The sequence below is a fragment of the Pholis gunnellus genome (genome assembly GCF_910591455.1).
Source record: "Pholis gunnellus genome assembly, chromosome: 21".
NCBI lineage: Eukaryota > Metazoa > Chordata > Actinopteri > Perciformes > Pholidae > Pholis > Pholis gunnellus.
Genome location: NC_136548.1, coordinates 4,975,817 through 4,990,308, shown reverse-complemented (window position 1 = coordinate 4,990,308; position 14,492 = coordinate 4,975,817).

Genomic DNA, 14,492 nt, shown 5'->3' with positions numbered 1-14,492 from the left:
AGCCCCAGCAGGGAGCCGTCACGGCCCTGATGCGTCCCGGTGCTCCCCGTCGACCCCTCTCGGGTCTTCGCGGTGCCCCCCGATGGCCGTCCAGCGGGCCCTTTGAATCCGCCGCGAGCAGTGCCACTGCTGCGGGGCGGGGGGTCACGTGTTTGAGGTCAGAGGCCAGAGGTCAGCACTCCAGCGGTGACGTGCTGATTAAACGGTGCCTTCATCTCTCTCTGATCCTGACCTCTCTGCTGGACATCAAGGGAAGGAGTCTGACAGATGAGATGGGAGCCCCGACCCTCGCACACGCTCAGTAGTCACCGATCCACACATGGCGAGAGCGCTGCCGTTGGTTTCTAAATTACTGACACACACTATTCCAACAGGAGGCAGAAAATAAACCAAACATCCACTCTCCTCCAGCAGGACGTTACACTCTCACTTTTCCTCGCAATAACTCCACATGAATTACCCTCAGTCAACTTCTGGAGATTGTAAAAGACATAGTATACATGATTTATATCATTTTCCCACTCGTCAAACGCTGTAAGAAACCATCTGTCAAATTTCCCAGTTGATTTATCCAGGTCCCTCCTTTAATACATAGTATCCTCTCTGTAGTGGAGAGTGACTCCACAAACATTACAACTCAGTACTTTGTACGTTTCCAGCTCGTCAAACCACTAATCCATGTCATGGAAATCATCAGGCGATATAAAAATGTAAAAGAAAATAATTTAAAATTCTGAAAGAAAAAAAAAAAATGTGTCTGAATTGCATGTAACATTGTTTTTTTCTTACCAAATATGTATCACATAAAGCTCTGATTTTGACTATCATTGAGTCATTCATTGACTATCAATGGATGAGAAGAACAATACCACCCCTCATGTCTGCACTCTAAATATAAAGCTGCAGGCAGTTTAGCCGAGCTTAGCTTAGCATAAAGATGGGGAAGCGGGCTAGGCTGGCTCTGTCTGAAGGTAACAACATCAAACTACGAGCACCTCTAAAGCTCACTGATTAACACGTTATATGTTGGTGTTTAAAGCATACGCAACAACCAAAATGTTTCAAAGACAAATTGTGGTTTTGCTGGGAATTATGAGCCAGACTATTTCTTGGCCACTTGGCAGTGACCCTGTGGAGTCGCCGCTGTTTGCCCGGCAACCTCACGGCGATATCAGGAGTCTCCTGTATACTAAGAAATGTGAAGAATGGACCTATTAAGCTTCTCCTCCATTTGAACATGATGCCAGGTCGTCATTATACTCCAATTCCTCCAAGACAGTTTAGCTGCCTGTGTTGCACTTGGCGGATCCTGTGATTTCCCCTTCTGGATTATCTGTTCGCTAAATACCACTGAAATTATGATCCTTGGAGCATGAATAATTTGGTTCATGTTATCTTCATTTAATCATGTGGCCGTCTGCACCCCAGATCACTGGTGAGTGTACCTTTTTGACATGTGTTTATTTCCTTGGCACGTGGTGCTACACAGCGCGAGCCTTTTTTTCAAATCATTCAATCTTTATCTTTTCTTCCCTACCTCGCCTTGCCACACCTCATTTCTCTTTGCCATGGCACCATTGCTCTCTGCACTTTTCCTCCCCCTCTGCCCCCACCTCTTGTCTGTATATACTCTCGTAGGTCCATGTACTGTAGTTTTAGAGTGCAGTGTGCACTCGTAGGTCATTAATATCTGAGTTAAATGGTCTGTGACTCTTCCTGGCCTGGCGAGGAGGCAGAGATGTATAGGCATAGCTGGTACTGTTCCGACCAGACTCCCCCCCCCCAGCAACAGCAGGGTTGTAGCCTCGGATGCCGAACAGCTATAGGCCTGTTCACCGTGTATGTGAAAGGATGGAGGAAGGGAAGGACATGAGTGTGGAAAAAAAATAAAAAAATAAACACAGGGTAGTGACATGTATGTTTGAAAAAAGGGACAGCACAGATACCTGAGTGAACCTTTCTATTTAGTGCAGCCAGCCTGCCTCTCCTTGGTGCACGACTGGCTCGAGCCGAGGGTTTAACTGCTGCCCTCCGAGACACTGCGGTTTCAGAGATTTACACTTAGCATAATTATGGACTCCAAAGACAGCATATTTACACCGACCTTGCATCTGAAGTAACCGTGGTTCGCATTTGGCAGCGGGGCCCCGTGGCAATTACTGCTGTTTCCCGATGAAAAATTGCAATAACTTTGCTTCCACCTTCAGCAAATTTCAACAAACTTTTGGGACAACAAATCAACTGACCACTCTCGCTTCCATCTACAGGCCACCTAGGAGCAGCAGCCCCCCCCCCCCCCGCATCCCCATCCCATGACGAATCGCTGCTCGACAAAAACTCCTCTTGTTTTCTGCCCGCTCTCTCTCGACGCATTCCACTTCCCACCGCGAGCCACCGACGCTCGGACTCCGCATGTCACCCCTCCCGGGTGTCGCGGAAAAAGATCGGAGGAGAGCATCCCTCGTTAGCCGTCGTCATTCCTGATCGAAATAGCATCCTGCATCCAAACCAAATTAAACATAAACTGGAGTAGCGGCGGCACCACCCACGGTACGCACACACACCGACCTCCTTCGGTAAACAGACAAGGCTTTTAGCTGGGGCCCCCGGTGGTCCGACTGTGGTCCCACCTCGCACCAGGGCCGCGCTGGCATCCGTTTGAAATCCAAACCTGTCCAGAGGAGAGAGATGCTACGCCCTTTTCAGACCTGGCTACGAACCAGGAACCATAAACCCGGCTCCTAACCTGAGGCGGACAAATGGAAGGGAGGGGGGGGATGTCTGAGGGGGCAAGAGATGCAAGATGTGTGAATGTGTGTGTGTGCAAATTTGTGCACATTTCGTATGATATGTGAGATATTGGGGATGAAGCAGTAAAGGTGTAGGTAGGCAGGAGGAGAGGAGTTTTGAAGATTTTTTACAGCGGGGTAATATATCTTCTGTGGTGTATTTTAAAAAAAACTCAGGGTGCATCAGAAAGGAGTCAAATTCAACAGAGAAGCCTACCTGGTCAGCTCACTTGGGTTATGAAAGAAGCCATTGAAGGCTGCGGGTGGCAAAAGGTCTGGCACGTGGCTCGAGAAAAAAAAAAACGACGCTCGATTTGAGGACCGTAGAGCGAAAACAGAGAAGCCAAAAAACCTTTTCAGTAAACATTGTCGGTTGTTTGCTAAAAAACCCTCCCTACTCGTTTTTAGGGGTTGATGTGATGGTGGAACGGTCGAGTCAGCAACTTTCTTTCCCTTTTTAAAAAAAAGATATCCAGGACAACATCATGTGTAAATAGCAAAATTCTTAAATATCTGCTTCTCATACATTTTAATTTATCCCCCACCCCCCCTCGGCCTAAAAGCAAAGTCATAACTTTAACTGTCACAGGATGTTTGTGGGAGGCTTTGTGTGTGAACATGCATACTACCATGCGTGCATGTGTGGGCATGGCCGTCCATGCATTTTCTTTTTTTTTTTTTTAGCAGGCAGACACCTGTGGCAAACAAAGAAGGCCTTATATCTCTGCTGCGCGATGGCACTGTCATTCAGCAGAGCCCCAGCTGCACGGCATTCACTCTGCCCTCGTATTCAAGCCCCGAGCCCGAGAGAAGAGAAGATGAATGGTTATCATGACAACCCGCCGTGCAACCGCTCCAAACTTTATCGCGAGGCGCAGAATGCGGCCCTCGTGTTTGTCGAGCGTCACAGCACCTAGTTTGGTCCTCGTGTGTATCCGTGTTCTCCAAAGATCATACGTATTGTTAGATAATCCCGAGCAAAGTCATTATTGTGTGACGCACTGATGAGACCGAAATGAATGACCCAAATTATACGTAATCTGTTTCTGTCTATTCACCAAGTTGCCTTTGTCTGTCCTATCTTGAGATGGACATTGGTCATGTGACAACAAAGGAGCTGTCACAGCAAGAACGCCCCCTCCCCCTCCATCACCAACCACCACACAACAAGCTCTTTATAGTGGGCACAGATGAGAGGCAGAGAGCTGTGTGTGTGTGTGTGCAGAGGGGGGGGGGGGTTGTATCCGTCTTGAAAGCGGAGGAGTTTTCAGATTGTGTGTGATTTGGACTGTTAGACTGAAACGTTTCTTCTGTTTGATTTGGGAAAAAACAAACAGTGCGGGAACACAGGACTGTTACTCGTGCTTTAACCAATTTAGATCCGATTCTTCTGTGAAATTGAATAAGAATCCCTCTGACTCACTCTTTTTTTGGTTAAAACCCTAAACTAAGTGTGTAAACATTGAATCATCTTGTCCAAAGGCACAGTACTCACCTGCTGTTTAGGATACTCTGCAACAGGTTTTGAACCTGTAACCCTTTGGTTATATCATTTTCTGGATGACGGGCTTTTATCATAAGGGACATTTTTTTTGGACTATTAGGGTTTTGGAATAATTAACCATCAATCAGAACCATGGCATGGTACCCACAAAGCACGTTGAGTCCATCCTTTGATTACCGTTGCATAGAATATGCTTAATTCTCTCACATGTATAGTTCAGTGCAGATCAATCAGTTGATTAACACGTTCATCTTTTTCTTTTTCATTGGGATGACGCTCTCCTGAAAAAGCTCAACTTGTGTTGTGGAGTTGTAGTAGTTTGGCCTGTCAGGGTTCTGTCAGAGCCGAGGCCTGGTGATCATCAGCCAAACTTTAAATAAGAGCAGCAAGGGGATGTAAAAGGTAAAGTTCATGCCAAAGCTAGAAGCATAAAAACACACACATGTATCAGTTCTTATTTGTTTCAACTTGTTGCAGTTAATTTATGGGCTGAAATCAATCACATGGTTTTGTGTTTTGGAATGCAGTAAAAATGTTACATTTCGGATGCAGTATGAAGACTTTGTGGAGCATATATCAAATGATCTACAGCAGTAGCCCTGGTATTAGAGTCTCTTTGAACATTTATAGTGCACCTGTCATGCTTTTACAACACCAGACCACTTTTTCTTCAATGTTATACAGGGGAACAAAATGACTATAGCATAAAACAAAAAATGAATGTCTTTCCCAACTGTACCTCGGGACTGCCAACGGTTGAAAGCAAAACTTCATATTTTCCGAGCAATTCCTCTTCTGGGCTGGAACTAACATGCGGTCAAGAATGATACAGTACGACTGAGTGCGACTTTTACTCACTGCGCTCCCTCCACCTGCTCATTTACCGCTCGGAGCTGCTCCCTCACCCAGACGTATGAAAGTCCAACGCGAGTAGACGAGGCAAGCTGATGGAAAGCGGCTACACCAGAAAGGTAAATCACGACACTTCATCGCAAAATAATTGTTGGAACACACCAAGCATCACAGATTAACAAGAACTAACATTGTAAGCATATCCAAGGGGCAATTTTTTTTTCTCCCCCTTTAAACTGCATTTTTTCGACGTTCCATGTGTCACCTGGGCCAACGTCATAGCGCTTTGCTAGCTGGCCGCTGCGCCTTGGCACTTTGTTAATGGAGACAGAGAGCGTGACAGAAAGTGAGTGTTTCAGTAAAAAAAAAGCACTCTTGACAATGAAATTGGGTGTTTTAGAGCGATAAAATAGAAAGAGAAAGCGGGCGATCCATTAAGGCGAACCATTTCTGTTTGGAAAGTTCTCCCTGGCAGCAAATTCGTCCCAATCAGCAAGCTCTAATGTAATCACTTTATGAGGCCAGGGCATAATGAATATAGTGTTTAGGTGTGCAGATCCAGTCCTGGCCCCTGGTCCTCTAGAGGGAAGTGTACATTTCTGTGGCATCCTGTATTTATTTGAAATACCCTCTGTCTGGTCTCGTAATACAGACACAGGCAAGTGGGCATAGAAACCCTTTTCTATTCCCTCCATTTTCATGATGCGGTCGCGCATTAATGGCACTCTCCATATGTTTTAAAGAAATAAAGCAGTAAAGGTTGCTCTGCTCTGCCTTCACTCAATTTGTCTCAGGTTTTAGAGGGGGAGCGTACAATTTGTTTCCATTTTTAGGTCAAAGTATACAATTTGTCTCCATTTTACTGGAGAGGTATATTTAGATTGCAGGGCTCTTGAGTCTTGGCCAGCTTGTTGGTTTCCTTACAAACTGTACCTTGTGTACGCACATTCGAATAGATTCTCAGTGTTGGTTAAGGACAAGGGTGTTCACGGTATTGGATTTTGTTCTTGTTAGTCTTAAACCCCTTGAAGCAGCTTTGACACAAACTTGGGGCACTAAAACACTCCGCTAAAACCACACTGAGGACATCTTGTTAGTGTTCAGCTTTGCACTTGTTTAAAGTAAACAACTGGGGAATACACCATTGCCACTAATGCAACAGAAAAGTACTTATTCACGTTCTTGCAGAGAGTGAGATAAAAGATTGATACCATTCAAATGTCAAGTGTGCAAATACGGAGCTGGAGCCAAGAGGCATTAAGCTTAGCTTAGCATAAAGACAGGGAAACAGGGAGGTTTAAGAAGGGGGAAACATTTAGCCGGGCCATGTCTGAAGGTAAAAGTGTGTCCCAAGTGAGACACAACGTGTTGATTAGCTTCAGAAGTGCTGTTTATCTTTGGACAGTATCAGGCTAGCTCTTTCCCCTCAGCTTCCAGTCGTGATGCTAATTTTAACTAACCTCCTCCCAGCTTGATGCACTTCTAAAAAGTTGTATTAACTTTCTGCTAGAAGGTTATTCCTTTAAAGTAACAGTAAAATCCACATCTGTGTTGTAAATATCAGACTACAGCCATTGGCTGGTTAAGTTAGCTTAGCATCAAATGTCACGAGGTGTGGCGGTGGACCCAAACGCAGGCACAGACCAGGGAGTATGGGTGTAGAGGTTTATTAACCAGGAACTCAAAAGTGGGGAAAAACAACCAGGGCGCAGCAGGGAAATCCAGGGAGGGCGAGGGTGGAATCCAGGCAGGAGGAGGTAGGGCAGGGCAAGGCAGGGCAGACCCCAGGCAGACTGGGGAACCAGGAGGATGGACAAAACACGTGAGTTGCAACAACGATCTGGCGACGAGTGGATGAAGGACCAGGGTAGATAAACTGTTGAGTGATGAGTTGCAGCTGGTTTGACTGGGCAGGTGAAGTGAATTGCAATCAGGAAGCTGGGAGGAGACCAGGTAGAAGCCCTGCCCATACCACACACACACACACACACACACACACACACACACACACACACACACACACAAGCAGGCCTGGCCGTGACATCAAATCTAAAAGCAGCTGGTTTATCAACAAAAAAGAAAGCTGCCATACCAGCGCCTCTAAAATAGCTATATAATTCACATGTTCATCTTATTTACGGGCATTGTACAAGACTGTTTTGTCGACCAGAAGCAGTAGTGGAGGGGCTGCTGGTTGACTGGTAACCTCTCAGTGGCAACAAGGGATGTTGAATCTGACACAGTGGCCAAATGGTTGATTTACAACTTCCGGGTCCATCTCGTGGTGCCATTGGGAACCACAAATATATTGTTTCCCCATAGACTTGTATTGGGAAGGAGATTAGCATAAATCATCAGACCTTTTTTTATTATCACTACTAATTGCCGAAGGGTTACTTTCATGCTGTTGTTCATGTGAATGAGCCCGTGACAAAGGGCTGGGAGGTGGGATTAAAGGAAACGCTATTGTGCTCGCTCTCTGGGCCCATGGATGTAGACGATTCTGGTTATATTACACCATGGAAGTTAAACATTCTTGACTTTTTGCTCCACTGACTTTCACAAGAATGAGCAGGCCTCGCCCCCAATGCTGTATCCAGTTGTCTTTATACTCTATGGTGGACAGAACCAGGCTAGGTTTTTTTCCCTGTTTCCAGTTATCATGCTATACTAAGCTAAGCTCTGTACATGATGCACATATGTGAGAGTGGTATTGATCAACTCACTCTTCGCAAAAAAGTGAACAAGTATATTCCCCAGAATTCTGTACTCTGGTATAATCTGTAAAATTCTTTGCACAAAAGCACCATACAGGTGGGAGTTGCCTGCCTCAGTCCTCTGACACCTAAAGGGCTGATGAGATTTTAAACTCTTTAGGCACAGCCATGCGGCCCGGAAAATAAATACACAAATGTACGTAAACTCATACAACTGCACAAAAGATTGGGTTGGACAGAGTTTATGGGAAGGCCTACAGGGCTTATTTTAGAGTAAAAGGTCAGCACTATGGACGGGGTGCTGAGAGGATAAACAAACACAGAGCGTCTCCTCTCACACCTGCTGCAGGACGGCTCGTCTCTGTGGGCTCCAGCCGATGTAAAATTAGATCCTCCTTCCTCTTTCGTCACCGCGCACGTAGAAGCGTCCATGTGTCCATGCTGGCATACAGATGTCCATGTTTTCGTGTGATAATGTGTGAGCACCTGCACACATGCCGTATATTCATACATCTTGCATGATTCGGGCATCACGGTGCCAACATCCACAACGTCCCGTTCCAGACTTCACTCATTGGGCTCTTGTTTGTTTTCGACTTAACGCTTGTCTGAACATAACTCCCGTCTGGGCCCAAAGTGGCTTTGGTTCATTTGTACGACGTACAGATGAAATTTCCCAACATTCTTTGCTTCAGATATCTTGCTTAAATTTCATGTATGTAGGTTTTGACCATCGTTTCTATTGGTTATGACAATATTGTACCCGCCAAACTAATTGCTGGCATCTTGGAATACGGCAACATTGCTGAAATGGGACGAGAAGCACATGCGTTCAGACAAGCATACAGGTTAGTGGTTAGCAAGATTATCTAAACCACTTTATTATGCAGGTAAAATTGCAAGTGAGCGCACTGGAAATGACTGCAATAATCCCTCGTTGTGTGCGCACAACTACGGCAAGACCAATGGGTCAATGTTAAAACAGGCACCACGGCCTGTAAATTTGATATTTACAACTGACCATTTGGGTGATAAATGTAGCATTTTCATTCTTTTCCCTACTCGGTTAATGTTGTGGTCTTCAGCTCCTGCAGACATTTTTATTTCCGTCCTCCATAAAGAAGCAGCTTTATGTAGCCATCTATTACCTGGTGGACAGAACATCAGTAGGGCCAGAGCTGTTAACAGCTGGAGTAAAAAGAACAAGCTAGCTGCCATATTTTTACAGCCATATTCTACTCTTGCTGAGAGCTCACCATCTGCGCATGTTAGTTATATTCTAAAACATGTGAAGGTTATGGCCTCGCTGTCTCCAGCTATATATAATCATGTCGCTATTAGCTGTATGGAGACAGAAAATAGTTCCTGTGCACTAAGTCATCTCCATCTTTTCATCTCCGTCTGTCTTCATTTTGTGGACTTTGAAACCCCCCACTTACTCATACAGACACACACCTCCCCCATCTGTAGTGCACGTGTGTGCAATGACGAGCTGTCCCTGTAAGGAGTAGCCTAAATGCCGCATGGTGGTACTCAATGGAGAACAGGTGAACCTGAGTTTATCACAAAGAGACGCACATACAGAAGGCCAACCGCCCATCTGAGCGCACAGTCAGCCGCTCGCGTGAGTCTGCGCCCACGCCTTCCTACCCTACCTGCTGGTGTGTCGAATCACTTTCACGCGGCGCGTTCAGGGGCGTGGGGGGGTTCATGCGAAACCCACCGAGCTACGCTCCGCGGCCGGCGTTCACATGGATTGGTGCTGACACCTTGGCAAACGCTGCGGCGTTTTCACGTATGGGAGAACGTCGACATGCAACTTCCTCCTGCGGTTTGGGTCGCTCCCCAAAACGTCTTTCCATTACCTTCCAGTGCCACACAGATGTTTTGGTTGATTTCGCGCTTTAACTCGTGAAGGACTGGGTTCAGTGGCCTTGTTGTGCTGCTTGGTGGCTGGACGGAATGGATTTGCGGGAGTGTTCAAGATCAGATTGCCATCTGTCTGGAGCTATGGAGCCTTAGTAAGCTCAACCCGGTAGATGCAGACAGTGTGGATCTGTTTTGGAGGTCATGCATGGATGTGTACAGTTAAACCTGCAATGTATGTGTGACATATGAGGCATTCATAATGCAGAGGAATATATAACAGTAAAAGTTTCTGGAGTTAATTTGAGAGCAGGCTGGTCTATGAATGTACACTACCATACAGTATACACTTAGAATAAATTACAAGAATAAAAATTGCACATAGATCCAATCCCATGTTCCTCATTTGTATATGCATAGGATGCATTATATATTCAAAAGCTTCAAAATATATTCAAACAGTAAACAACACAGAAAAGAAGAAATAGAAAATGATATCTACAGCACTGGGATTATACACAAAAAGGACCGATATACTCAAATTGGACAGGGAGAGCGGGTGGGCGCGTAGTTTATACGACATTGGGCGTTTGCATATAGCAGTGGTGTTCACACGTGCAGTTTACAGTTAGTTTAGTTAGCACACACATGTGTGTCTTACATGACTGGTTAATGGGAATAGCATCTGCTATCAGGGTCTTTTGAGTTTTGCCCCTTGCACTGCTTATCATTAGCATTGCTATGCTACATATGAGCTTACTGCTTGAACCATTACAAGTTAAAAGACCTTTACTGTAATTAAAAACGTGAAGATTAAAATTCTCTATGCAAAGTGTTTCCTGCCAACTTGATGAGACCAATCAAGTTGCGCCATAATGTTTTTGTTTTTTTATAAAGTTAGTGTATGTGTGAAAATGGACACCACCAACCTACTATGCCATCCTTAATTCTGAGGATTCTGAGTGGTTTGTTAAGGTATTGATGGGAGTGAAGCTGTGGATTACGGGTTGACTGCTACTTGCCTGTCGGATTTAATGTAACAGCACTTCCTGTGTTGCAGAAGCCTCTATGCCTGACTGTTTTCTTTTGACCTGTGGTTTAGAATCTATGGAAATTGATGAAAACTGTGGTCAAACTATTTATATCACAAAATGATCGAGTGTAGGTGGAGGGAGTAAAAGGATAATTTAGGTATGATTCATGGCTTGCATAGTTGATTTTTCTTAAAACACTTTATTTATTTAGGAAAGGTTTTGGTGAGCATGCACGCTCTGTTTCGGCATGACTCATGCAGTTCTGCATGCAGGAGCTGCACATTTTCACTGTTACTTGGATGAAGGCTATGTGTTCAAGGACACCCACCTTGAGCACATTAAGATTTACAGGACTAAATCCTCATGTTGTGATGATGGCTGACATTTGGAAAACCAATGTTTGCACCACTATACTTGAATGTGAAGACGTTGGTCTCCCAGCGACTATGTATGACGGTCCATGGAAGTGTTGGCAGTGCACAAACAAGTTAATGGAACGTAAAAAAAAACAGGAAATAAAATCTAGAGAACAAGTCATTTTGTCTGAACAAACCGAGGGATATGTTGAATAGCCACATTTCTAAACCAAAACTAACGTCAACTTGTAATTTACATCCATTTCTGTCCAAAGTGTCATCACTTCATAATTTTTTCCTAATATATATGTATACATTTCATATCAGCCTCGTATCATGCTTGCTGAAACGCACAATGCTGGCGAACAACGTGTAATTATTTGTTAGGCTTCAGCAACAAAACTACTTGATGAAGGTTTATGTTCAAAATAATGTAACAGCAACATAAACTAGAACATAACTACCTTAAATAACCAATATTATTCATATCGTTCATGTTTGTATCTTTATACTCACCTCTCCTCTCGTATCAGATGGCTTCACTTCCTGCCTTTGTGTGTTTTCCCGCCAGTTTTGATTGTCTGCCTCGACTTGATTAGTTTCACCTGTCCCCCATTAACCCTGCAGTCACCAGACCTCCTGCTCACCTGTTCTCACTTCCCCAATCATTCAGTCATTCCCTACACATACCACCTGTAGTATCCAGCGGTCCAACCCCTTTACTGAGTGTCTTGTATTCCCTGTGCCGGGATCCCCTAGTTTTTGTCCCGTTAACGGTTCCTTGTCTTTGGATTCACCTGTTACCCGTCTAACTTCTGTTTAATTCGTCAATGAATCATTTAACTCCTCCTGCTGCCTCCTCATGTGTTGATCTACGTTTGGTACAAGCCTACTTTTCCTGAGACTTTGGTCAGAAACATTAACATTAACTAATTTTTCACATCTGTGAATGTTACATTAACACGTCTTTGGACAATAGCTCGGCATATTCTTTTTATCCTTTTATACTTTACACTGTGAACCATCCTGTCACATTTCTGCACAAAAGTACCACTTTTATACACCCCACAGTTCTTTAATTATTATATCTATATTGTACGTACATTTTTATAATTTATTTTAAAGCGTTTTTGATTGTAATTTTCTCCCATTGTCTTGATTTTTGTACATTAAATTTGAATTTAATAAATTACATTTTCCTACTATGATTTTGTCAATACACGAAAGTATATTCCTTGTACCTTAAATCCACTAAATGCTAAACGGTCGCATTATTGTTCAAATGGTGTGCCACCGTTCATACGCTCCTTGCCGTTGGGCGCTGATTCTGACTGACTTCAGTTCAGATGTACATTAAATCTGTTGCCAGGGAAAGAAAAACTAGCGATTACAAGCACTGTTTATGAGGTTAATAGCTCAGCAGCAGATTATCTACGGCAGCATCATCGGAACATGATTGTTTCTGTGGCTCTCCTGGTCATTTAATGAGAAACATGTGCTCTGTATTCAGTTTGAAGATTTGTTAAACCAAGTTGTCTTTTGTAAACAACTAGTTTCTGGTGTGTGCAAGATTCAAAAATATAAGAGTTTGTTTTAAAGAAAATGTGTATGTTCATGGTTTGGAAAACGTCTAGTCTACCCAGTCCAATAATAAGCTGATGTGTCTCATTTTGTTTGACTTTGCTCAGCACTTTGTTGCTCTCCTCGGCACTTCTCAAGGACGCTCTAATCGTGTATTCCAGCCTTCTCCATCTGTGTTGCGTTCAACAGTTCCGGACTATTGTACCCTTCTTAAGGACATCACAGATCTGGTGACTGCACAAGCAGTGCAGCTCCCCTCGCTGGAGATCTGCTCGCTGCCCTGCGAGGCCTTTACTCTGCGCTCAGCTCTCTGGCCTTAAGATAACGCCTCGGAGGGAGGCACGCAGCTATGTTTTCGCTCACAACACCGACTAATTCCTGTGTGCATCTGAGGTACGACAAAGGCGGCTCTCCTACTGTACCAAAAACGAGTTATGTCAAGCGCTTAATCTAATTCAGGCGGTGTCTGAATTTCTTCAGTTTGTGCAAGACTTTCAGTATGCTTTACCCTTCTTTTTTTTTTCCCCTCCTCTTCGTCTTTGCTGTGCCCTTTGCCACAGAGGGAAAGGAGGTAATAGCGTTCGCTAATTTGGCCCTGGGCTGCGCAGTCAAAGCCATATGCCAGAGTGAATCTGTAAAGCTAACATTAGGCAGCAGATATCTGAGGCTAGCGGCTGCGGGCTTTGACATCCTGTATTACACCTAATTGCCACCAGACATTACATCGAAGTCTCTGCAAAAATCCCCCACAACCACCTGCTCCTTGCTCTGTTTACCTTTTTTCTAAACCTGGGAATAATGCAGGGGAGAGAAGGGCGAGAGTCCCTCTCTGTTATTTTCTGACACCCGAGCTGAGGATAGGGGAGCCGGAATGTCAGTTGAAATTTGAATTTGAGACGTGTTAGGGTAGTTAAGGGGTATCCCCCCGTGCATTGTGTTGCAGGGGCACGGTGTATACTTTTCTGATTTATGTGTTTTTGTAAGAGTAATGAGAGAGGGAGAAAACAGGGCAGGGGTAATATGGAGGCATAACCATAATTAGGTGAATTATAAGTCATTTTTTGTAACTTGGGGCGGGGGAAAGTTTTAATGAACGCTATAGCGAGAGGAGTGTAAATGTATTCTTTGCACAAGTTTGTGGCTGTGATGCGGTGAGTTTATATTTTTAGAAGTTTTGTCCATTTTAATCCGACACCTGCGTCCTCATGCGGGCCGTGCATTAATTCATTCTCCGTCCCTTCGCTCCTCCAAGACATGAAAGATGGGAAAATTCCACACTGCTTGACAGTATAATGACGAAATGATTTCATAGCGCTGTATCCTCTCACACCACAGTGTCAACCCCTAAATAAGTGGAGCGCCGCTCTCGCTCTCTCTCTCTCTCTCTCTCTCTCTCTCTCTCTCTCGCTCTCTCTCTCCTCGACAAGTGAAGCCTCATGCAAATCTTGAGAAACAGGGCTGGGAGCTCTGCGGAGTGGAAATAATAAGCCAGTTATAAAACAACAGTGTTTACGGACTCCATGACTCCGGTTTGGAAGGAAACCGTAAAGTTTTGTTATTTAATTTCTCTGTCTGGTACACTTGGATGCGAGGCTCCACATCCAAAAAGTGACCTAAACGATCGGACTTGGCAGTCGGTTGTGATGTGTTTAGTTAGTTACAGGGGCGGCCTGGAGAGAAAACACTGGATAAGGCTCTGTGTTCTGCAATACATTACATTTTCTTCTGTTTGTTTCTAGATATTTTGTCAACATATTGTCTGTTATTCATTATAACCAGTGTAATCTAGAATG